At 42.9% G+C, this 25,945-nt stretch overlaps 1 long non-coding RNA gene across 1 annotated transcript in view; it reads left to right on the top strand.

Annotated features, from left to right (window-relative positions):
- Window positions 1–21,822, top strand: part of LOC130356844 (uncharacterized) — a 55,282-nt gene extending 33,460 nt beyond the window's left edge. The window contains exons 2-4 of the long non-coding RNA XR_008889013.1: window positions 12,343–12,511; window positions 17,491–17,575; window positions 19,696–21,822. This is a non-coding gene — a long non-coding RNA (uncharacterized LOC130356844). The remainder of the gene's footprint in view (window positions 1–12,342; window positions 12,512–17,490; window positions 17,576–19,695) is intronic.
- Window positions 21,823–25,945: the final 4,123 nt, after the last annotated feature.

Genomic DNA, 25,945 nt, shown 5'->3' with positions numbered 1-25,945 from the left:
CTACTGTTTTGATTATCTTATACCAGAATTTTATAACAGGTGATATAAATTCTTCCGTCAGAAAATCGTCAGCAAAAGGGCAGTTACAAAATCCTACACGGCCGTTAGAAAATCCCATTATAGTCTGTGGGATTTTTCTAATAGCCGTTTTAACACGTTATAGCCCGTTATTAATATTGGACATTATTTGTGACGGAAAATAGTAACGGGAGAAATAGTTCATGAACTATTTCTCCCATTACTATCTTCCATCATAAAATAACGGGTTAAAACGGCTATAAGAAAAATCTCACAGACTATAATGGGATTTTCCAACAGCCATATAGGACTAGGTAACTACCGTTTTAATGCCGATTTTCTGAGTAATTATGTAGTGTGAAAGGGGCCTTAACCCCTTAAGGACAATGGACGTACTCCTACGCCCCCGTTTCCGAGTCCTTAAGGACCGAGGACGTAGGAGTACGTCCTGTCCTTTCCCGGCCCCTTGCCGCTAGCCGGAGGGGAGCCGGTGCCCGATGCCTGCTGAAATCGTTCAGCAGGCATCGCGGCATATCGCCCAGGGGGGTCATTATGCCCCCCCCATGTCGGCGATGGCCGCAGATCGCTGGACAATTCGGCCGACCAATCAGGGCGCCTGCTGCGGGTGTCACTCCCGCACCCGCTCCGCCCCTCTTTCGGAGGACGTGAGCGGGTGCGGGACGTGCACCCCTGGTGCTGGGGACCCCGATCCCCGGCGTTAATGTTGGGATCGGGGCCCCAGGAGCGACGACGGCGGCGGCGGCGGGACTGACCTGTGCGGCGATCAAGCAGCAGCAGGAGGTGAGTGACAGCCTCCTGCTGTTGCTTAGCAACAGCTCCCAGCTAGACCGTACATGCTGGGAGTTGTAGTTTTGCAACAGCTGGATGTTCCCCCCCCAATGTGAATGTACAGGGTACACTCACATGGGCGGAGGATTACAGTAAGTATCCGGCTGCAAGTTTGAGCTGCAGCAAATTTTCTGCTGCAGCTCAAGCTGCCAGCGAGAAACTACTGTGAACCCCCGCCCGTGTGACTGTACCCTAAAAACACTACACTACACTAACATACAATAAAATAAAAAGTAAAAAAACACTACATATACACATACCCCTACAATAAAAATGAAAACGTCTGGTACGCCACCGTTTCCAAAACGGAGCCTCCAGCTGTTGCAAAACTACAACTCCCAGCATGCACTTATAGACCCTACATGCTGGGAGTTGTAGTTTTGCAACAGCTGGGTGTTTCCCCCCCCCCCCCCCCAATGTGAACGTACAGGGTACACTAACATGGGCGGAGGATTACAGTAAGTATCCGGCTGCAAGTTTGAGCTGAGGCAAATTTTCTGCCGCTGCTCAAACTGCCAGCGAGAAACTACTGTGAACCCCCCGCCCGTGCGACTGTACCCTAAAAACACTACACTACACTAACACAAAATAAAATAAAAAGTAAAAAACACTACATATACACATACCCCTACACAGCCCCCCTCCCCTCCCCTCCCCAATAAAAATGAAAAACGTCTGGTACGCCACTGTTTCCAAAACGGAGCCTCCAGCTGTTGCAAAAAGGGCAGTTACAAAATCCTATACGGCCGTTAGAAAATCCCATTATAGTCTGTGGGATTTTTCTAATAGCCGTTTTAACACGTTATAGCCCGTTATTAATAACGGCCATTATTTGTGACGGAAGATAGTAACGGGAGAAACAGTTCATGAACTATTCAAAAAAAATTGAAGCTTTAAGGCCCCTTTCACACTATATAATTACTCAGAAAATCGGCATTAAAATGGTAGTTACCTAGTCCTATACGGCCATTGGAAAATCCCATTATAGTCTGTGAGATTTTTCTAATAGCCGTTTTAACCCGTTATTTTATGATGGAAGATAGCAATGGGAGAAATAGTTCATGAACTATTTCTCCCGTTACTATCTTCCGTCACAAATAATGGCTGTTATTAATAACGGGCTATAACGTGTTAAAACCGCTATTAGGATTTTGTAACTGCCCTTTTGCTGACGATTTTCTGACGGAAGAACATATATCACCTGTTATAAAATTCTGGTATAAGATAATCAAAACAGTTGTCATGCTTTTAGTCACTCCCTTGCAAAAGAACATTGAAATAACACATATAAAGACAAATGAAAAGTTAACAAAAAAGGAAATTCCACAATAGATTGTTAATATACAAGGAATATGACATGGCGGCCTTGGAAACTTTTCTAGATTACACGTTATAAGCACAGTTACAAATAAATCGTTAATCAGTTCAGGCCTCCTCCGCCCCTAAAGCCTTCCTGTCCATCTCCAAAATTGGTGCATTTTTAACAATTTGCTTCTTTTATCACAAATAGTAGTAACATGAAAGTTTCCATTGCCCACAATCTCATGATCCGGTATTCCTAATTTTAAACATTCAAAAACAATTGAAGCTTTAAAGGGGTACTCCGGTGCTTACATATCTTATCCCCTATGCAAAGAATAGGGGATAAGATGCCTGATCGCGGGAGTCCCGCAGCTGGGGACGCCCGGGATCATGCACGCGGGCATCACCGAAGGGCATGCTGGGAGATGTAGTTATGCAACAGTTGGAGGTACCCAACAACAACTCCCAGCATGCCGAGACAGCTGTTTGCTGTCTTGGCATGCTGGGATTTGCAGTTTTGCAACATCTGGAGGGCTACCGTTTTTAGACCAGTGCACAGTGATCTCTAAACTGTGGACCTCCAGATGTTGCAAAACTACAACTCCCAGCATTTCCAGACAACAAACAGCTATGTGGGCATGCTAGGAGTTGTAGTTTTGCAAGATCTGGAGGGACATAGTTTAGAGACCACTGTATAGTGGTCTCTAAACTGTAGCCCTCTAGATGTTGCAAAACTACAACTCCAAGCATGCCCAGACAGCTGTTTGGGCATGCTGGGCAGCCACTGACTGTCTGGACAGCCACTGACTGTCCAGGCATGCTGGGAGTTTAGCAACAGCTGGAGGCACCCTTTTTGGGAATCACTGGTGTAGAATACCCCTATGTCCACCCCTATGCAATCCCTAATTTAGTCCTCAATTGCATATGGCACTCTCTCACTTTGTAGCCCTGTCGTATTTAAAGGAAACAGTTTAGGGACACACATGGAGTATTTCCGCACTCGGAAGAAATTGCACTACAAATTTTGGTGGTCTCTTTTTCCTTTTACCGCTTGTGAAAATGAAAAGTTGGGGGCTACACCAGCCTGTTAGTGTAAAAAAAGAAAAAACAAATTACACTAACATGCTGGTGTTGCCCCATACTTTTTATTTTCACAAGCGGTTAAAGGAAAAAAAGACCCCCAAAATTTGTAACACAATTTCTCCTGAGTACGGAAATACCCCATATGTAAGCGTAAAATGCTCTGCGGACGCACAACAAGGCTCAGGAATGAGAGCGCACAATGTACATTTGAGGCCTAAATTGGTGATTTGCACAGGGTTGGCTGATTTTACAGCGGTTCTGACAAACGCAAAAAAAATAAATACCCACATGTGACCCCATTTTGGAAACTACACCCCTCACGGAACGTGACAAGGGGTGTAGTGAGCCTTAACACCCCACAGGTGTTTGACGAATTTTCATTAAAGTTGGATGGGAAAATGGGAAAAAAAAAATGTTTCACAAAAATGCTGGTGTTACCCTAAATTTTTCATTTTCACAAGAGAAAATAAGAAAAAGCCCCCCCCATATTTGTAACCCCATCTCGTCTGAGTAAGAACATACCCCATATGTGAATTTAAAGTGCTCTGCGGGCGAACTACAATGCTCAGAAGAGAAGGAGCACAATTGGGATTTTGAAGACAAAATTTGTCCGGAATTGAAGGCCACATGTGTTTACAAAGCCCCCATAGTGCCAGAACAATGGACCCCGACACATCTGACCCCATTTTGGAAACTACACCCCTCACGTACTGTAATAAGGGGTACAGTGAGCATTTACGCCCCACAGGTGTCTGACAGATTTTTGGAACAGTGGTCCGTAAAAATGATAAATTTAATTTTTCATTTGCACAGCCCACTGTTCCAAAGATCTGTCAAATGCCAGTGGGGTGTAAATACTCACTGCACCCCTTATTAAATTCTGTGAGGGGTGTAGTTTCCAAAATGGGGTCACATGTGGGGGGGTCCACTGTTCTGGCACCACGGGGGGCTTTGTAAATGCACATGGCCCCTGCCTACCATTCCAAACGAATTATCTTTCCAAAAGCTCAATGGCGCTCCTCCTCTTCTGAGCATTGTAGTTCGCCAGCAGAGCATTTTACATCCTAACATGGGGTATTTCCATACTCAGAAGAAATGGGGTTACAAATTTAGGGGAAAAACTGCATTTTAGTAAAAAAAAATGTTTTCTTATTTACACATCCAACATTAACGAAAAGTCGTCAAACACCTGTGGGGTGTTACGGCTCAGTGGACCCCTTGTTACGTTCCTTTAGGGTTGTAGTTTCCAAAATAGTATGCCATGTGGGTATTTTTTGCTGTTCTGGCACCACAGGGGCTTCCTAAATACGAAATGCCCCCAAAAAAACATTTCAGCAAAAATTGCTTTCAAAAAGCCAAATGTGACTCCTTCTCTTCTGAGCATTGTAGTTCGCCCGTAAAGCATTTTATGTCCTAACATGGGGTATTTCCATACTCAGAAGAGATTACAAAGAGGTTACAAATTTAGGGGGGCATTTTCTCCCATTACCCTTTGTAAAAATGGTAAATTTGGGGTAAAAACTGCACTTTAGTTTGAATTTTTTTTTCCATTTACACATCCGATTTTAACGAAAAGTTGTCAAACACCTGTGGGGTTTTAGGCTAACTGGACCCCTTTTTACGTGCCTTGAGGGGTGTTGTTTCCAAAATGGCATGCCACGTGGGGTTTTCTGCTGTTCTGGCACCATAGGGGCTTTCTAAATGTGACATGCCCCCCAAAAACCATTTCAGAAAAATTCCCTCTCCAAAATCCCATTGTCACTCCTTCCCTTCTGAGCCCTCTACTGCGCCCGCCGAACACTTGACATACACATATGAGGTATTTCCTTACTCGAGAGAAATTGGGTTACAAATTTATTTATTTTTTTCTACTATTACCACTTGTAAAAATTCAAAAACTGGGTCTACAAGAACATGCGAGTGTAAAAAATGAAGATTTTTTATTTTCTCCTTCACGTTGCTGCTATTCCTGTGAAACACCTAAAGGGTTAACAAGCTTACTGAATGTCATTTTGAATACTTTGAGGGGTGCAGTTTTTATAATTGGGTCATTTGTGGGGTATTTCTAATATGAAGGCCCTTCAAATCCACTTCAAAACTGAACTGGTCCCTGAAAAATTCCGATTTAGAAAATTTTGTGAAAAATTTGAAAACTGCTGCTGAACTTTGAAGCCCTCTGATGTCTTCCAAAAGTAAAAACATGACACCAAAAAGAGAACCATGCCACAAATTAAACAGAAAAGTAAGAGAATGTAAAAAATAAACTTTATTAATACAATTTAGTAATAAAAAATAGATATTAGAATTAAAACAAAAAAAGTAGTAGCAATAGATAGGCACTAGTGGACATACAAAGATATAGGACAATGGTAGGACCCAAATACATCAAAATATACAAGTATAAGGAGTAAATGCCACAGAAGCTGGTAGGATACAAGAATAATACCTGCCAATAGTATACAATAAAGGGTGCCAAACCATACCTACACCTGAACCCCCTATCTATTGCCACTACTTTTTTTGCTTTAATTCTAATATCTATTTTTTATTACTAAATTGTATTAATAAAGTAAATTTTTTACATTCTATTACTTTTCTGTTTAATTTGTGGTATGGTTCTCTTTTTGGTGTCATAAGTGCAAATACATACCCTTACCTACTATATATGTAGGGTTATATATATCTTTGGTGACAAAAGTAAAAACATGTAAACTTTATGATGCAAACATATAGTAGACATATTTTATTTTTGAATCAATATATAATTTATTTGGAATATCCATTTTTCTTATAAGCAGAGAGCTTCAAAGTAAAAAAAATGCAAAATTTTCAATTCTTTCATCAAATTTTGGAATTTTTCACCAAGAAATGATACAAGTATCGACAAAATGTTACCACTAACATAAAGTAGAATATGTCACGAAAAAACTATCTCGGAATCAGAATGAAAGGTAAAAGCATCCCAGAGTTATTAATGCTTGAAGTGACAGTGGTCAGATGTTAAAAAAATGGCCGGGTCCTTAAGGTATATTTGGGCTGGGTCCTTAAGGGGTTAAGGGCAAAATGGGCTTGGTCCTTAAAGAGTAGCTATCACTAAATTAAATTTCCCTATTCCCCCTCCCCATCTGTCCCTGACACTAACTACATCTATCCCTGTCTTTATATTTCTACAAATCCCCATAAAAATACCTTATGTTTAACTGCTGCAGGAGCTCAGAGTTGAGCTCTCTGGTGAGGGCAGGAAGTGGACGGCCACGGCAGGCGTGACATCGATTGAAGCCTTCCCGGGGCTCGCTTCTGCCCGTCTCCTCTCTCTCCTGCAGCTCGTGCGCTGCAATGAATTAGGAGAGGGAGATGCAGGGGGGAAGGGAAATTTTATTTTTTGCGCGCCGCACGCGTACGAGCACTGTACTCGCTCTCTGCCTGTATAGGAAACAGGCAGAGAGCGAGCACAGTGGTCGTGCGCACGCGGCACGTGAAATTTTAATATCCCCGCCCACCTGCATCTCCCTCTCCTCATCCATGTGAACGCGCGTTCTGGACCACGCTGCCCGGCCAGCGTTGGTCCGAACATGCCGAACGTCAGGGGGGGGGGAAAGTAATCCTGAGCCATATTGGGTGACACGTAGTGGCCAGGTTTACTAATGTAAAAAAAAAAACACATATAACACTTTTTTTTTTTTTTTTAAATAAAATATATTAGAAACATTCTATTTAATAAAAAAAAATAATTAGAGTACCCATTTCAGGGGTTAAATAACGCTTAAATAATGTTCTATACGTGTCATATTGATTCAAGATACATATATGTATAACCTTTGTCTTTATATATTCATATTGGTTATTACTCATAATAATAAATCTGCATAGTTAATAATACCTGTGTGTTATTTCATGATATTGAAAACATACCGCCATAGCTTAAATCAATGAGCTTTTAAATATTCTGGGTAAATATTCAGGCCCAGAGATATGAATTGCATTATAGATATTTAAGCAGTTAATAAGATCACATATATTAAATTACTGGTGACTGCAGGTCATGGTGTCACAATGAAGCAATGACCGCCCGCCATAGCGGGATAGACACAACATTCATATGGGGGTCATCCTGTGGGGGAACTAATCCTATATTCAGGGAGTTGCCCACAGGGATGATTTACATATGAATAGTGGTCTCACTGTGCATAATCTCCTCCCACAAATTTAAGGAGGTCTGCACATGGGTCACCATCGTGTGTGATCAGTAAAACTGACAGCTTTTGGTAGGTCCTACCGAGATCAGATAATACTGACATTATTTGGTAGGTACCACCGTAGATCAGATCAATAATACTTCCGCCCGTCAGACTTTTATGGTATAGCCTGTGGGTATGCTATCAATCTCCAGATGGAAAATCCTCTTTAATAGTATTGAGTACACTTATATAGAGATAAAATCAACCAGTCAGGGTTAAATTCTTACCTAGAAGCAGTAAACAAGCACTGGACTGAACCATTTACGGGAGGCGATAGTAAAGTAGCAGGTCAGCAGCAGCAACATTTTTTATTTATTTTTTTAAATCAAATGGTGCCAGACAGTTAAACAGATTTGTAAATTACTTCTATTAAAATAAAAATATATCTTCACCAAACCAGTACTTATTAGCTGCTGTATGCTCCAGAGGAAGTTGAGTTGTTCTTTTCAGTCTGACAACAGTGCTTTCTGCTGACACCTCTGTCCCTATCAGGACATGACCAGAGCAGGAGCAAATCCCCATAGCGAACCTCTCCTGCTCCAGACAGTTCCTGACATGGACAGAGGTGGCACCAGTTGATAAAAAAAAAAATAACCAGAGTACTCCTTTAACCCCTTAAGGATAATGAAAGTAAATGTACGTCCTGATGCAGTGGTACTAAGGAAAACTGTCAGCCTGCTCACCACACTAAACCCAAAACAATGGGTTATAGTGTGGGTGAACAAGTATCCAGCGAGGGGTCACTTACCTAAATATGTCCAGTAGGTCCTGAGATATGTCCCCCAGAAGATCCTCTGCTTAATTCAGTGAATCACGTGTATCGGGCGGGGCTTCTTTACTCCAGGAGTCACAATGAATATATAAATTGAGCCGGTGAAGCCCCGCCCCCTGCGCGTGATTCACCAAATTCAGAAGAGCATGTTCTGTGGGACATATCTCAGGACCTACTGGACAAATTTAAAGGGGTACTGATGTATGATCTCGGGGGTCCCTCCGCTGGGGACCCCCACGATCTCCCTATGCATTGCGGCCTTCACTCCATCTCCCATAGGCTTGCATTGCATTGACGTCACGAGGGGCAGAGCCATGACGTCGCGGTACTCCAGTCCATGTATTGTGAGTCATCAGACACGGAGCGATCTTCGCTCCATGAGGCTGATGACAAGTTTGTGCCGCAGGGAGATCGCGGGGTCCCCAGCAGTGGGACCCCTGCGATCAGACATCTTATCCCCTATCCTTTGGATATGGGATAAAATGTCTAGTTCCGGAGTACCGCTTTAACCCCTTAAGGACCGGAGGTTTTTCCGTTTTTGCATTTTCGTTTTTTGCTCCTTGCCTTCAAATTTACACCTAAAAATCCATATGATGGCTTATTTTTTGCGCCACTAATTCTACTTTGTAATGACATCAGTCATTTTGCCCAAAAATCTATGGTGAAGCGGGAAAAAAAATCATTGTGCGACAAAATTGAAAAAAAAAACGCTGTTTTGTAACTTTTGGAGGCTTCCGTTTCTACGTAGTACATTTTTTGGTAAAAATGACACCTGATATGTATTCTGTAGGTCCATACGATTAAAATGATACCCTACTTATATAGGTTTGATTTTGTCGGACTTCTGGAAAAAATCATAACTACATGCAGGAAAATTAATACGTTTAAAATTGTCATTTTCTGACCCCTATAACTTTTTTATTTTTCCGTGTATGGGGCAGTATGAGGGCTCATTTTTTGCGCCGTGATCTGAAGTTTTTAACGGTACCATTTTTGCATTGATAGGACTTATTGATTTTTAAATGATATAAAAAGTGACCAAAAATGCACTATTTTGGACTTTGGAATTTTTTTGCGCGCACGCCATTGACCGAGCGGTTTAATTAATGATATATTTTTATAATTCGGACATTTCCGCACGCGGTGATACCACATATGTTTATTTTTATTTTTATTTACACTGTGTTTTTTTTTTTATTGGAAAAGGGGGGTGATTCAAACTTTTAATAGGGGAGGAGTTAAATGATCTTTATTCACTTTTTTTTTTCACTTTTTTTTTGCAGTGTTATAGGTCCCATAGGGACCTATAACACTGCACACACTGATCTTCTATGTTGATCACTGGTTTCTCATAAGAAACCAGTGATCAACGATTCTGCCGCATGACTGCTCATGCCTGGATCTCAGGCACTGAGCAGTCATTCGGCGATCGGACAGCGAGGAGGCAGGAAGGGGCCCTCCCGCTGTCCTGTCAGCTGTTCGGGATGCCGCGATTAGCCGCGGCTATCCCGAACAGCTCGACTGAGCTAGTCGGGAACTTTCACTTTCACTTTTAGCCGCGCGGCTCAGCTCTGAACGCGCGGCTAAAGGGTTAATAGCGTGCGGCGCCGCGATCGGCGCTGCGCGCTATTAGAGGCGGGTCCCGGCTTCACTATGACGCCGGGCCCGCCATGATATGACGCGGGGTTACTGTGTAACCCCGCGTTATATCAGAAGAGCAGGACCAAGGACGTACCGGTACGTCCTTGGTCCTTAAGGGGTTAAAGTGGTACTCGGGTGGAAAACTTTTTATTTTTTTAAATCAAATGGTGCCAGAGAGTAAAACAGATTTGTAAATTGCTTCTATTTAATAATCTTAATCATTCCAGTACTTATTAGCTGCTGAATACTACAGAGGACATTGTTTTCTTTTTGGAACACAGTGCTCTCTGCTGCCATCACGAGCGCAGTGCTCTCTGCTGACATCTCTGTCCATTTTAGGAACTGTCCAGAGCAGCATATGTTTGCTATGGGGATTTTCTCCTACTCTTGGACAGTTCTTAAAATGGACAGAGATGTCAGCAGAGAGCACTGTGCTCATGATGTCAGCAGAGAGCTCTGTGTTCCAAAAAGAAAATATTTTCCTCTGTAATATTCAGCAGCTAATAAGTACTGGAAGGATTAAGATTTTTTAATAGAAGTAATTTACAAATCTGTTTAACTTTCTGGCACCACTGACTCCTGTTCACCCACACTATAACCCAGTATAGTGTGGGTAAATAGACTAACAGTTTTCCTTTAACGCACTAGGACGTACATTTATGTCCTGTACATGATGGGGGCACCAGACTGCCATTAACCCCTTAGATGCCATGATCAATACAGATAACGACATCTGCGGCAATGCAGGCATTATATTGGATGATCGGATCGATGACTGCACTGCTGCGGGGATACGATCATCCAAAATGGCGGATGTCTGCCATTAACCCCTCAGATGTTGTGATCAATACAGATTACTGCATCTGCAGCAATGCGGGCGTTATATTGGATGATCGGATCACTGGCGGCACTACCGCAGGGATATGATCATCCAAAATGGCGGACAAAAGGTCCTCTAACTGGCCTCCGCCGCTCTCCCAGGTTCTTCTGCTCTGGTCTGACATCGAGCAGACCAGAGCGGAAGATCGACGATATGTCTATGCATAGCACTGAATGGTATTAGCAATCAAATGATTGCTATCAATAGTCCCCTATGGGGACATAAAAAGTGTAAAGAAAATAAGTAAGAAAAATGTGAAAAATCTCCTCCCCCAATTGAATTGTACATCGCCCATTTTTCAAAATTTCCCCCCAAAAAGCGTAAAAAAAATTATTAATAAACATATTTGGACTAACAAAAGGTTAATGATTCCATACAGTGAATGGCATAAACATAAAAAAAAAAAAAAAAAAAAAAAATTGATGCTTTTTGGTCACATCACATTCCCCCCAAAATTTATAAAAAGCGACTTAAAAGTCATGTGGTACTAAAAAAAAAATACAGGTCATTGCACAAAAAATGAGCCCTCATAAATCCCCATATATGGAAAAATGGAAAAGTAATAGGTGGTCAGAACAGGGCGATTTTAAACATACTTAGTTTGTAAAAATAAATTTTTTTTTTTTTTTTTTAAACAATATAGCAATAGAAAAGTAAACTATTTCTGGGAAGGAAGCAGCACTGCTCCTAGGGATGTTACTCAATATCCCATGACTTGTAGATCCAAAGAAGAAGAAGCGGCACTCCAGTCAAATAGTGGTAATGTGAATTTATTCACCCATCAAGTCACAAAAGTGCCACGTTTCAGTCTACACAATGAGACCTTGAGACCAATGAGACCGAAAAGTATGTGATCATGGATTTCATTTTAATTGCATTGACCCACAGAAAAAAAAAAAATTCATTTTTACCGTAAAGTGTACAGTAGAGATGAGCGAACTTACAGTAAATTCGATTCGTCACAAACTTCTCGGCTCGGCAGTTGATGACTTTTCCTGCAGAAATTAGTTCAGCTTTCAGGTGCTCCCATTGGGCTGGAAAAGGTGGATACAGTCCTAGGAGACTCTTTCCTAGGACTGTATCCACCTTTTCCAGCCCACCGGAGCACCAGAAAGCTGAACTAATTTATGCAGGAAAAGCAACCGCCGAGCCGAGAAGTTCGTGACGAATCGAATTTACTGTAAGTTCACTCATCTCTAGTGTACAGCGTAAAAAACAAAACCTTTCAAAATGTGCAAAATTGCAGTTTTTGTTTCAATTTCTTCACACAAATAATAATCTTTTTAGGCTTGCTGTACATTTTATGGTAAATAAGTGATGGGTCCAAAAACAAGCCCTCATATGGGTCTGTGGATGGAAATATAAAAGAGTTATTGATTTTAGAAGGCGAGGAGGAAAAAACGCAAAAATAAAATTGGCCTGGTCCTTAAGGGGTCAATCATAGAGCTGCCTTAATTTTTACTGTGTGTTTTGTGGCAGTTTACCGTTTCTTGTGTTGGTATAATTCACTGTTGCTTGTTGAGCTAGGTACTATTGCTATGACAACTGTTATATTTCAGCAGCCATTTTAACTGCCATCCTAAAGACAGATTGAAGACCAGTCCAGTGCCAGTCCTGAGTCCCCCCCGCCATTTGTATGGAGACAATCCTGCTTCTCTCTGCTTCCTGTTTCTGTAATTTAAGGTGAACATAGATGGCGCACAGGTTTTGGGCAGTGTTGGCACAGAGGTGAGCGTTTCCATTATACTTTGTAGTCTAGGAGATGGACACATACATGGCTCCTCATGTTACCATGTTATGTGTATTTGCCATGTACAATAATTTGGTCGGATTGTACATTGTGATACCTAAAAGCTTATGAGTGCCGCACATTGCTGGTGTGCAGTAGAAATCGGGTGCACTATATGGTGACCATTGGGAAAGTGTTTAACCTGTTAAGGACCATGGATGTACGCATACGTCCTAGCTCCCTGGTACTTAAGGACCAAGGATGTACGCGTACATCATGTAGAATTTCGGTCCCTGCCGGGCGCCGGGAGCGCACCCCGCGCAAATGCCCAGGGGGGTGAAGGAATAGGAGTGAGGTGGCAGGGGTGCCACCCCTCCTATCCCTGCTATTGGTTGTCAGAAGCATTGACCAATAGCAGATCGGGGGCGGGGGGGTTAACTTTCGCTTTCCCCGTTCTGCCCACCCACAATAGGCAGGGCAGGACGGGGAAACCGACAGGGACCGGGCGCCGAAGTCCACTTACCCATCGGCGATGGCAGCGAGACACGATCGGCGGTGGCAGCAGGCAGCAGACGAGGATGGCTATGCGGCTCCCTGGATCGTACAGAAGCCAGTGAGTTACCTAGCAACATCTGGAGGGCTACAGTCTGAGACCACTATACAGTGGTCTCTATACTTTAGCCCTCCAGATGTTGCAAAACTACAACTCCCAGCATGCCCAGACAGCTGTTTGGACATGCTGGGAGTTGTAGTTTTGCAAAAGCTGGAGGACCACAGTTTGGAGATCACTGCAAATCGCAGCATGCCCAAAGAGCAAACAGCTGTCTCAGCATGCTGGGAGTTGTAATTGCATACCTCCAGCTGTTGCATAACTACATCTCCCAGCATGCCCTTCGGTGATCAGTACATGCTGAGAGTTGTACTTTTGCAACAGCTTGAGGCACACTGGTTGGAAAATACTGAGTTAGGTAACAGAACCTAACTGAAGGTTTTCCAACCAGTGTGCCTGCAGCTGTTGCAAAAGTACAACTCCCAGCATGCACGGTCTGTCAGTACATGCTGGGAGTTGTAGTTTTGAAACAGCTGGAGGTTTGCCCCCCCCCCCATTTGAATGTACAGGGTACATTCACACGGGCAGTAAGTTTCCTGCTTCAAGTTTGGGCTGCGGCAAATTTTTCACCGCAGTGCAAACTCCTAGCGGGATACTTACCGTCACCCGCCAGTGCGAATGTACCCTAAAAACACTACACTTCACTAATACAAAATAAAGGGTAAAACGCTACATATACACCCCCCTACACTGTCGTCCCCCCCCCCCCCCCCCCCCCAATAAAAATGAAAAATGTATTGTACGGCAGTGTTTCCAAAACGGAGCCTCCAGCTGTTGCAAAACAACAACTCCCAGCATTTCCGGACAGCCACTGACTGTCCAGGCATGCTGGGAGTTTAGCAACAGCTGGAGGCACCCTGTTTGGGAATCATTGATGTAGAATACCCTCATGTCCACCCCTATGCAATCCCTAATTTAGTCCTCAAATGCTCATGGCGCTCTCTCAGTTCAGAGCCCTGTCGTATTTCAAGGAAACAGTTTAGGGCCACATATGGGGTATTTCCGTACTTGGGAGAAATTGCAATACAAATTATGGGGGGCTTTTTCTCCTTTTACCCCTTATGAAAAGGAAAAGTTGGGGTCTACACCAGCCTGTTAGTGTAAAAAAATTAAAATTTTTACACTAGCATGCTGATGTTGCCCCATACTTTATATTTTCACAAGCAGTAAAAGCAAAAAAAGACCCCCAAAATTTGTAACGCAATTTCTCCTGAGTACGCAAATATGCCATATGTGGGCGTAAAATGCTCTGCGGATGAAGGCTCAGGATTGAGAGCACACTATGTACATTTGAGGCCTAAATTGGTGATTTGCACAGGGGTGGCTGATTTTACAGCGGTTCTGACATAAACGCAAAAAAATAAATACCCACATGTGACCCCATTTTGGAAACTACACCCCTCACGGAACGTAACAAGGGGTATAGTGAGCCTGAACACACCACAGATGTTTGAAGAATTTTCATTAAAGTTGGATGGGAAAATGAAAAAAAAAAGTTTTTTCACTAAAATGCTGGTTTTACCCTAAATTTTTCATTTTCACAATGGAAAATAGGAAAAAAGCCCCCAAAATTTGTAACCCCATTTCTTCTGAGTAAGAAAATACCACATATGGGGATGTAAAGCGCTCTGCGGGCGAAATACAATGTTCAGAAGAGAGGGAGCGCAATTGAGATTTTGGAGAGAGAATGTGCCTGAAATTGAAGGCCAAGTGTGTTTAAAAAGCCCCCATAGTGCCAGAACAATGGACCCCCCACACACATGTGACCGTATTTTGGAAACTACACCCCTCACGTAATGTAATAAGGGGTGCAGTGAGCATTTATGCCCCACAGGTGTCTGACAGATTTTTGGAACAGTCGTCCATGAAAATGAAAAATTGTATTTTTCATTTGCACAGCCCACTATTTCAATGATCTGTCAAACGTCAGTGGGGTGTAAATATTCACTGCACCCCTTATTAAATTCTGTGAGGGGTGTAGTTTCCAAAGTGGGGTCACATGTGGGGGGGGTTCTACTGTTCTGGCACTACGGGGGCTTTGTAAACACACATGGCCCCTGGCTCCTATTCCAAACAAATTCATTCTCCGTAAACTCAATGGCGCTCCTTCTCTTCTGAGCATTGTAGTGCGTCAGCAGAGCACTTGACGTCCACATGTGGTATTCTTAGAAGAAATGGGGTTACAAATTTTGTGTGTCATTTACTCCTATTACTCCTTGTAAAATAATAAAAATTTGGGGGAAAAGCAGCATTTTAGTGAAAAAAAATCATTTACACATCCAACTTTAATGAAAAGTTGTCAAACACCTGATGGGTGTTAAGGCTCACTGGACCCCTTGTTAAGTTCCTTGAGGGGTGTAGTTTCCAAAATAGTATGCCATGTGAGTTTTTTTTTTTTTTGCTATTCTGGCACCATAGGGGCTTCCTAAATGTGACATGCCCCCCAAAAACCATTTCAGAAAAACTCACTCTCCAAAATCCCAGTGTCGCTCCTTCCCTTCTGAGCCCTCTACTGCGCCTGACGAATACTTTACATACACATATGAGGTATTTCCTTACTCGAGAGAAATTGGGTTACAAATTTTACGAAGATTTCTCTCCTTTTACCCCTTGTTAAAATTCAAAAACTGGGTTTTCAAGAACATGAGAGTGTAAAAAATGAAGATTTAGAATTTTCTCCTTCACTTTGCTGCTATTCCTGTGAAACACCTAAAGGGTTAACAAGCATTATGAATTTCATTTGAATACTTTGAGGGGTGCAGTTTTTATAATGGGGTCATTTATTGGGTATTTCTAATAGGGCTGGGCGGTATACCGGCTCATACCGGATACAGTTTTTTTTTTCTCCGACGGTATGAATTTTGCCCCATACCGCTATACCGGTGGGGCCCCTCCCCCCCACCCATGAATGAATTACAGAGCCCACGGCTCCATTCTGTCAGGGGAGAGCAGGATGAGACTCCTCATCCCCGCTCCCCCTGCAGTTTCAGGCCGGCTCTTCTCTGCAATCAGAGCCAGGGGAAAGCGCAGAAACTGCATCCCCTGGCTCTGATGTTTCCCCGAGCCGGCTCCCTGCTCCAGTCCACCTCTCCCCTCTCTTCGCCTACTTCAGGGAGTGTTCATAACAAGCGCCCGCTCCCCTTGGTCCTGCGGCGTAAGGCGGAGTATTGTGCCGCATTTCTTCTAGTTCTGGTGCCCGTTCCTGAGGCCCCTAGTGCACGCCGCAGGACCAAGGAGAGCGAGCGCTTCAGGGGCGGACAGACCGCCTGTGAGGGGGCCCCCTGATCTTTGAAAGAGCGGCGGGCCCCCTCACACAACGCACGTGAGCTGCGCCGCTGCTGCTCACTGTTCTAAAGTGGAGGTGGCACATAATAGCGCAGTGGGCACTTTAGATCAAAATTTAAAATTCCCTCCTGGTGGAAGCGTCAGCATCCTGCGGTGATCGCTTCTGCCAGAGAGGATCCCGTGTCCGGGTGGTAAGCGCCCACGTTACTGCACTGATGACAGGGGCACTTCCCAGCAGCCGCATCAGCGCACAGGTGAGGAGGGGGGGTTATTGAAGCAGAGGGGGTAATGGAATAAGGGGCAGGATAGGATAAATGAAAGGATCAGGGGGGGTTAATGGGTGCAGGGGGGTAATGGAAGCAGGGGCGTTAATGGAATGAGGGACAGGATCGGGTTAATTGGTGTAGGGGGGTTAATGGGTGTAGGGGGGTGAATGGAAAGAGGGGCAGGACGGGGTGAATGGAGAGATTTTCGCTGCCCTGACTCCTCATCCCCTGTAGTGCAGAGCTGTAATAGACAGCAGTGGGGGAGTATACAGTACAACGCTGTTTCCCCAACCAGTGTGCCTCCAGCTGTTGCAAAACTACAACTCCCAGCATACCCAGACATTCGCAGGCTGTCCAGGCATGCTGGGAGTTGTAGTTTTGCTACAGCTGGAGGCACACTGGTTGGGGAAATCCTGATGTTCTGACACTTAAACAAGCCCCCCCCCCAAATACTGTTAAATACCGTGATACCACCATCATTTTAAAAAATACTGTGATACACATTTTTGATCATACCGCCCAGCTCTAAATTCTAATATGAAGGCCCTTCAAATCCACTTCAAAACTGAATTGGTCTCTGAAAAATTCTGATTTTGAAAATTTTGTGAAAATTGCTGCTGTACTTTGAAGCCCTCTGATGTCTTCTAAAAGTTAAAACATGTTAACTTTATGATGTAATCATAAAGTAGACATATTGTATATGTGAATCAATATATAATTTATTTGGAATATCTATTTTCCTGATAAACAGAGCTTCAAAGTTATAAAAATGCTAAATTTTCAATTTTTTTTTCCAAATTTTGGAATTTTCAACAAGAAATGATGCAAGTATCGATGAAATTTTACCACTAACATAAAGTAGAATATGTCACGAAAAAACAATCTCGGAATCAGAATGAAAGGTAAAAGCATCCTAGAGTTATTAATGCTTTAAGGGGTACTCCGGTGCTTAGACATCTTATCCCCTATTCAAAGGATAGGGGATAAGATGCCTGATCGCGGGAGTCCCGCCGCTGGGGACCCCCGTGAACTTGCACGCGGCACCCTGTTTGTAATCAGTCCCCGGAGCGTGTTCGCTCCAGGACTGATTACCGGCGACTATAGGCCGGGCGGCGTGTGACGTCACGCCCCCGGCCCCGTGTGATGTCACGCTCCGCCCCTCAATGCAAGCCTATGGGAGGGGGCGTGACAGCTATCACGCCCCCTCCCATAGGCTTGCATTGAGGGGTGGAGCGTGACGTCACACGCCGCCCGCCCTGTAGTTGCCGGTAATCAGTCCCGGAGCGATCACGCTCCCGGGACTGATTACAAAAGGTGTGCCGCGTGTAAGATCATGGGGGTTCCCAGCGGCGGGACTCCCGTGATCAGGCATCTTATCCCCTATCCTTTGGATAGGGGATAAGATGTCTAAGCACCGGAGTACCCCTTTAAAGTGACAATGGTCAGATATGCAAAAAACGCTCTGGTCCTTAAGACCAAAATGGGCCAGGTCCTTAAGGGGTTAACAGTTTTCCTCAATATTCCTTCTTTATCTGCATTCATTCTCTTAGGGTGCTTTCACACTACGATTGTAGTGTACGGTTGCTGGATCCGGTTGGGAGGGGCGAAAACCGTCCGCTCCCGTATCCCAACCGGATCCAGCCTGAACCCCATTCATTTCAATCAGCCGACCGGAGTCAAACGCTGACTCCGGTTGTCTCATTTTTGCCTCGCATACAGTTTTCTGACTGGACCTAAAACCGTGGTATACCACGGTTCTCAGTCCGGTCAGAAAACCGTATTTGGGGAAAAATTAGACAACCGGAGTCAGCGTTTGACTCCGGTCGGCTCATTGAAATGAAAGGGGTTCAGGCTGGATCCGGCTGGGATATGGGAGCGGCCGGTTTTCGCCCCTCCCAACCAGATCCAGCAACCGTACACTACAATCGTAGTGTGAAAGCACCCTTACTTGTATCTGCACCATTTTTTAAATAATGAAAGAATGTGGAAATCTTTTCCTTATTATTAATAAGTGCTACAATAATCTTTTCAAGACAAAAGCCATTGGGGATATTTATCAAAACCTGTCTAGAGGAAGAGTGGTGCAGTTGCCCATAGCAACCAATCAGATAGCTTCTTTCATTTTTCCCAGGCCTCCTTAAAAATGAAAGAAGTGATCTGATTGGTTGCCATGGGCAACTGCACCTCTCTTTCTCTGCACAGGTTTTGATAACTCTCCCCCATTGTGTGTTAGAATGTCCACTGAGTAATGTCTTTTGGAAGGCTGCATGCTAAAGGCAAACATAAAAAATATTTATATCATTATATATATATATATATATATCATTTTCAGATGTATATCATTTTTTTAATAGACAATTCTATACACAAATGGGGCTTTAAAGGGGTTATCCAGGATTAGAAATGCAAAGCTGCTTTCTTCCTTTCCTCCAAAACAGCACAACAGCGGTCCGGTGAATAAAGAAGAGTAGTGATAACACAGAGCGCAGTGGTGCTATATATATATACACATATATATACAGCAAATCCAGAAAATCACCACACAAGTAGGTCTTGGATCAGAAAAAGCTGGTGGTTTTAATCCCAATTAAAGTGCAACGTTTCGTCAATAGCCTTTATCAAGCATGGCTATTGCCGAATCATTGCACTTTAATTGGAAATAAAACCACCAGCTTTTTCTGATCCAAGACCTACTTGTGCGATGATTTTCTGGATTTGCTGTTCATTTATCCTGGGCTGGCAGCCTGGGCAACCACAGGCACAGAGGTTGATCCCCGGTGCGGTCTTACCATCTACATATATATGGAATAATGTCCTCTCACTTTAGGTTTGTGTAACACTGATTGTGACAAAGATTACAGGGCTGATGACATCATAACTGCAGATAGAATGTTTAGCCAAGTGCACAGGTTACAATTTCATTCGCTCACTAGGGATCAGCAGAGTCACTTGTGATAGGTCACTGTCCATTGCTGTAGTTTTCTAGTGACTTTATCTTCTTTGTCATGCTCATAAAATGTAGGCAAAAGGGAAGAAAATTCATTTAGTAGAGGAAGAGGAAATAAGAAGAAAGATGAGCTGAGACCAGAACAGTGAAAATGATTTTCAGGAGCCACCAAGTACAGATGAGATACCAAGAAAGAGCAAGTTATTGGCGTTCCTGGAGAATATCTGGGCCCGGATGACCTGTAAGAGTATGACAGTAAAGAAAAGAGCCTACCCACACCCGGCATCTGATGGATGGCACAGGTAGGACATCATAATTTTAGGGCCCAGTCACCCTGCATTGCACTTCATCCATGCTACCATTGTTATCACCTTTCATTTAATTTTTCGGGAATATGCAGTGACCAGAAATCATTAGATCTGGCACTGGGTATTTATTTTTGTTTATGGAGTTCGATGTGCAGCATAAATAATGTTATTTTTAAATACCATGGGCTTTTTTTGCATAAAGGGATTCCAATTCTGGAACTTTTTTTTAGCCTTTTTGCTTTTTAAGTTTTTAATCCTCCTGAACTGCACACGGCTGTCAACTGTTAAAATCAGCTAACAACCCAGGAGTATAGAGAAGGCTTAGCTCCTATGCATATGCCCCTGTGAGCATTGGGCATACTATATATGGAGAGAGAGAGAGAGAGACATGTATTGAACATTTATAGGATATATCACCAGTGCCCACACCCTTCTGAAGACCCTAGCTGCTGTAAGCAAACACTGGATTGAACCATTGGCTGGTGGGTAAATAAAAGAACATTAAACAGTGGGAAAATGCATGAATACAAAATGAAAAGAGAGTAAGAAAATAAAATACTTTCACAATTTTCATGTTTTAATCATACAGCTGCCTACCTTATCATTTTTTTACTGTGTGCTTTGGGACAGTTTATCTGTTCTTGTAGTGGTACAGTCCGCTGTTGTTTACTGAGCTTGGTGTGGTTGCTATGACAACCTCTATACTGCAGCAGCCATTTTAACTGCCATCCTAGAGACAGCTTGAAGACTAGTCCAGTGCCAGTTCTTTGTGTCCCCCCAGTTTTATGGAGACAACACTGCTTCTTTCTGCTCCCTGTTTTTGTAATGTAAGGTCAACACAGATGGCACACAGGTTAGGCAGTGTTGGCACAGAGGTGAGCACTGTGTACCAAATATTCCAGACCAAGTATGTGCAGCCATCTTGCCTAAATGTCTATTGAAGTAAAACAGTGAAAGATACTTCTTCTAGGAATTAGTAGGGGCCCAGTGGTCAGAATCCCACCAATCAGATATTTTGGACTAATCTAATGCATCTGTCATAATTGTCTTCACAATGTCTTATGTGATTCCTTTAAACGTATATGTTGTGCACCATTTGTTTACACTGCTTCATTTGAGGCTATATTTTATGGGATTTCTTAGAAATGTTTGCACATTATTAAATGCATACATTTCTGAAAGATAAATCTTCCACCAGAGCAGAGTAGGGATTATAAGGATTTATACAGGTTCACTGTGAAAGTATAATCAAAACTAGTTAAAAGAAAAGCAGTTGCCCATAGCAACCTGTTAAACACAAGTTGTCATTTCTCAGTGGCTAATGCCAGCTGTCACTTCTGCTTGCACAAATTTCAATAAATGTCCCCTGGTTAGTCTGTATGAGGCTGTATCCAGTTTGCTCTCTCTGGTGGTTGACTTGTCTTTCAGAAATATATGTATCTAAGGCAATCTGTCAGGTAAAACAGATCAGTGGGTACAGAGGAAAGAATTATAGCCTCTATGCAGGAGGAGTGTCCTGATTAATTACATAGCAGATCATGATCAGTCCTATCGATTACCCTGTGACCTTGGAGGCACGCTCTCTTCCTAGGTCCTACTTACAACCACTAAGTAATACCTGTCACAAAATTGTGATTGTATAGAACTGCATGGGAATGCAGTTTAACCCCTTAAGGACACAGGGCGTACAGGTACGCCCTGATGTCCTGGTACTTAAAGGGGTTATCCAGGAAAAAAAATGTTTTCATATATCAACTGGCTTCAGAAAGTTAAACAGATTTGTAAATTACTTCTATTAATTTTTTTTTAATTATTTCAGTACTTATGAGCTGCTGAAGTTGAGTTGTTCTTTTCTGTCTAAGTGCTCTCTGATGACACCTGTCTAGGGAACTGTCCAGAGTAGAAGCAAATCCCATAGCAAACCTCTTCTACTCTGTGCAGTTCCCGAGACAGACAGAGGTGTCAGCAGAGAGCACTGTTGCCAGACAGAAAAGAACAACTCAACTTCAGCAGCTGATATTTATTGGAAGGATTAAGATTTCTTAATATAAATAATTTACAAATCTAAACAGTAACCAACCCCTCAAGACTAGTACCAGTTACCTGATACATAGATGAACAATAATTATAATGATAATGGATACCTTGATTGTGCTTCAATTATAAGATACAACTATATAAAAATATAGAAATGTTTTATTTAAAATATCAAATAATGCAATGTAACCTCATATCACAGGGCTCTTGTACAAATCTGTTTAACTTTCTGGAGCCAGTTGATATAAAAAAAATAATAATAATTCTCCGGGAATACCCTTTTAAGGGCCCAGGGCATACCTGTACGTGCTGGACTTTTCCGTTCACCCGGAATGGGATGCCTGCTGAAATCATTCAGCAGGTACCCCATGCAGACTCCTGGGGGGGGGATCCTGAGACCAGATCGGCGATTTGCGGCAATTCCAGGTCAATCAGGTCACCGGTGACCCGAGAAAACCACCTCACAATTGTCCTGATTCATCTGCAGTTACCAGCTAACAAATCAGGACTCCTGCTAGGGGCACCCGCTCCGCCCCTAATGGCACCCGCTCCGCCCCCATTCCAGTGGGTGAAAGCGAGTGTCGGGAGTGTACACCGCACTTGGGGCCCCCGATCCCCGGAGTCTGTGGTGGGATCGGGCTCCAGGACCAGCGGAGGCGGTGATGAGGAGGGAGCAGGCAACAGCAGGAGGTAAGGCTGTGCCTCCTGCTGTTGCTTAGCAACAACTCCCAGCATGCAGAAAAGGGCATGCTGGGAGTTGTTGTTATGCAACAGCAGAAGGCACAACTCCCAGCTTGCCCTTTGGTAGTTTGTGCATGCTGGGGGTTGTAGTTATGCAACAGCTGTAGGCACATTCTTACTATGAAAAAGTGTGCCTCCAGCAGTTACATAACTACAACCCCCAGCATGCATGAACAGCCAAAGGGCATGCTGGGAGTTGTAGTAGTGTGCCTCCAGCTGTTGCGTAACTACAAGTCCCAGCATGCCCTCCTGCTGTCTGTGCATGCTGAGAGTTGTAGTTTTTGCAACAGCTGAAGGCACACTGGTTGCGAAACACCTGAGAGTTTGTTACATAACCTAATATGTGGATGTAAAGTGCTCTGCGGGCGCACTACAGGGCTCAGAAGAGAAGGGTCACCATTGGGCTTTTGGAGAATTTGGCTGGAATTTAAGGCCATGTGCGTTTACAAAGCCCCCATGGTGCCGAAACCATATGTGACTCCATTTTGAAACTACACCCCTCATGGAATGTAAAAAGGGGTGCAGTGAGCATTTACACCCCACAGGTGTCTGACAGATTTTTTGAACTGTGGTCCATTAAAATGAAAAATTTATTTTTTTATTTGCACAGCCTACTGTTCCAAAGGTCTGTCAAATGCCAGTGGGGTGTAAATGCTCACTGCACCCATTGTTACATTCCGTGTGGGGTGTCTGAAATAGGGTCACATGTGGGTGTGGTTTACTGTTCTGGTAGCACGGGGGCTTTGTAAATGCACATGGCCCCCGACTTCCATTCCAACCAATTTCTCTCTCCAACAGCCCAATGGCATTCCTTGTCTTCTGAACCCTGTAGTGCGCTCGCAGAGCACTTTACATCCACATATGTAGTATTTCCATACTCAGAAGAAAAGGTGTTACACATTTTGGGGGCTTTTTTTCCTATTACCCCTTGTGAAAATAAAATTTTTGGGGTAATATCAGCATTTTCGTGAAAATTTTTTTTTTTCATGTCCAACTTTAAAGAGAATTTGTCAAACACCTGTGGGGTGTACAGGCTCACTGTACCCCTTGTTACGTTCCTTGAGGGGTGTTATTTTCCAAATAGTGTGCCAAATGTGTGTGTTTTTTTTTTTTGTTTAATTTTTTTGCTGTTCTGGCACCATAGCGGCTTCCTAAATGCGACATGCCGCCCAAAAACCATTTCAGCAAAATTTGCTTTCCGAAAGCCAAATGTGGCTCTTTCTCTTCTGAGCCCTGTAGTGCACCTGCATAGCACTTTACGTCCACACATGGGTTTTACCCTTGTAAAAAATTCAAAAAATGGGTCTACAAGAACATGTGATTGTAAAAAATGAAGATTTAGAATTTTCTAAAGGGCTAACAAACTTTCTGAATGTCATTTTGAGTACTTTGAGGGGTGTGGTTTTCATAATGGGTAATTTATGGGGTATTTCTAATATGAAGGCCTCTCAAATCCACTTCAATCTGAACTGGTCCCTGAAAAAATCAGTTTTTGTAAATTTTGGGAAAAAATTGGAAAATTGCTGCTAAAATTTGAAGCCCTCTAATGTTTTAAAAAATAAAAACATGTCAACTTTATGATGCCAACATAAAGTTTATATATTGCATATGTGAATTAATATATCATTTATTTGGTATGTCTATTTTCCTTACAAGCAGAGAGCTTCTAAGTTAGAAAAATGCAAAATTTTGAAATTTTTCATGAAATGTTGCTATTTTTTACTGAGAAATGATGCAAGTATCGACGAAAATTTATCACTATGTTAAATTAGAATATGTCACGAAATTTTTTTCTTGAAATCAAATTAATAAGTAAAAGCATCCCTGAGTTATTAATGCTTAAAGTCACAGTGGTCAGATGTGCAAAAAATCCTCTGGACCTTAACCCCTTGAGGACCCAGCCAATTTTCAGTGTAGGACCCGGCCATTTTTTGCACATCTGACCACTGTGACTTTAAGCATTATTAACTCTGGGATGCTTTTACTTTTCATTCTGATTCCGAGGTAGTTTTTTCGTGACATATTCTACTTTATGTTAATGGAAAACTTTTGTCGATACTTGCCTCATTTGTTGGTGAAAAATTCCAAAATTTTATTGAAAAATTAAAAATTTCTCTCTGCTTTTAAGGAAAATAGACATACCAAACAAATTATATATTGATTCACATATACAATATGTCTACTTTATATTGGCATCATAAAGTTGACATGTTTTTACTTTTGTAAGACATCAGAGGGCTTCAAAGTTCAGCAGCAATTTTCCAATTTTTCACAACATATTCAAAATAGGAATTTTTCAGAGACCAGTTCAGTTTTGAAGTGGATTTGAAGGGACTTCATGTTAGAAATACCCCACAAATGACCCCATTATAAAAACTACACCCCTCAAAAGAATTCAAAATGACATTCAGTTAGTGTGTTAACCTTTTAGGTGTTTCACAGGAATAGCAGCAAAGTGAAGGAGAAAATTCAAAATCTTCATTTTTTACACTCGCATGTTCTTTTAGACCCAGTTTTTGAATTTTTGCAATGAGTAATAGGAGAAAAAGTTCCCTAAATGTGTAACCCAATTTCTCTCGAGTAAGGAAATATCTCATATGTGTATGTGAAGTGTTCGGCAGGCGCAGTAGAGGGCTCAGAAGGGAAGGAGCAACAATAGGATTTTGGAGAGTGAATTTTGATCAAATGGTTTTTGAGGGGCGTGTCACATTTAGGAAGCCCCTATGGTGCCAGAACAGCAGAAAACCCCCCACATGGCATACCATATTAGAAACTACACCCCTCAAGGCATGTAACAAGGTGTCCAGTGAGCCTTAACACCCACAGGTGTTTGACAACTTTTCTTTAAAGTCGGATGTGTAAATGAAAAAAATATATATATCGGCTCCATTGGGGGACACAGACCGTGGGTGTATGCTGCTCTCTCTAGGAGGTGTGACACTATGATAATAAAAAAAGGTCGGCTCCTCCCAGCAGGATATACCCGCCTCCAGGCCCTGAGCTAATCAGTTTAAGCTTAGTGTCTGAAGGAGGTGGACATGGTCCCCCCGAGCGCATATGCGGCTGACATATGCGCTCAGGACTAGGAGCATCCTTCTAGTCCTTCCCCGTCCTTCATTAGCTCCGCCCACAGGGCCGTCGGAGCTCCCTGGAGGCGCAAAGTGTCCTCCAATCAACACCTTGTCACTAAGGTGGTTTCCCCTCCCTCAGTGGATCCACCAATCTCCCGGATCTCTAAG

Source organism: Hyla sarda, chromosome 2 (assembly GCF_029499605.1).
Source record: "Hyla sarda isolate aHylSar1 chromosome 2, aHylSar1.hap1, whole genome shotgun sequence".
Taxonomy (NCBI): Eukaryota; Metazoa; Chordata; class Amphibia; order Anura; family Hylidae; genus Hyla; species Hyla sarda.
The sequence above is the reverse complement of the archived record's forward strand: the minus strand, read 5'-3'. Positions and strand labels throughout refer to the sequence as shown.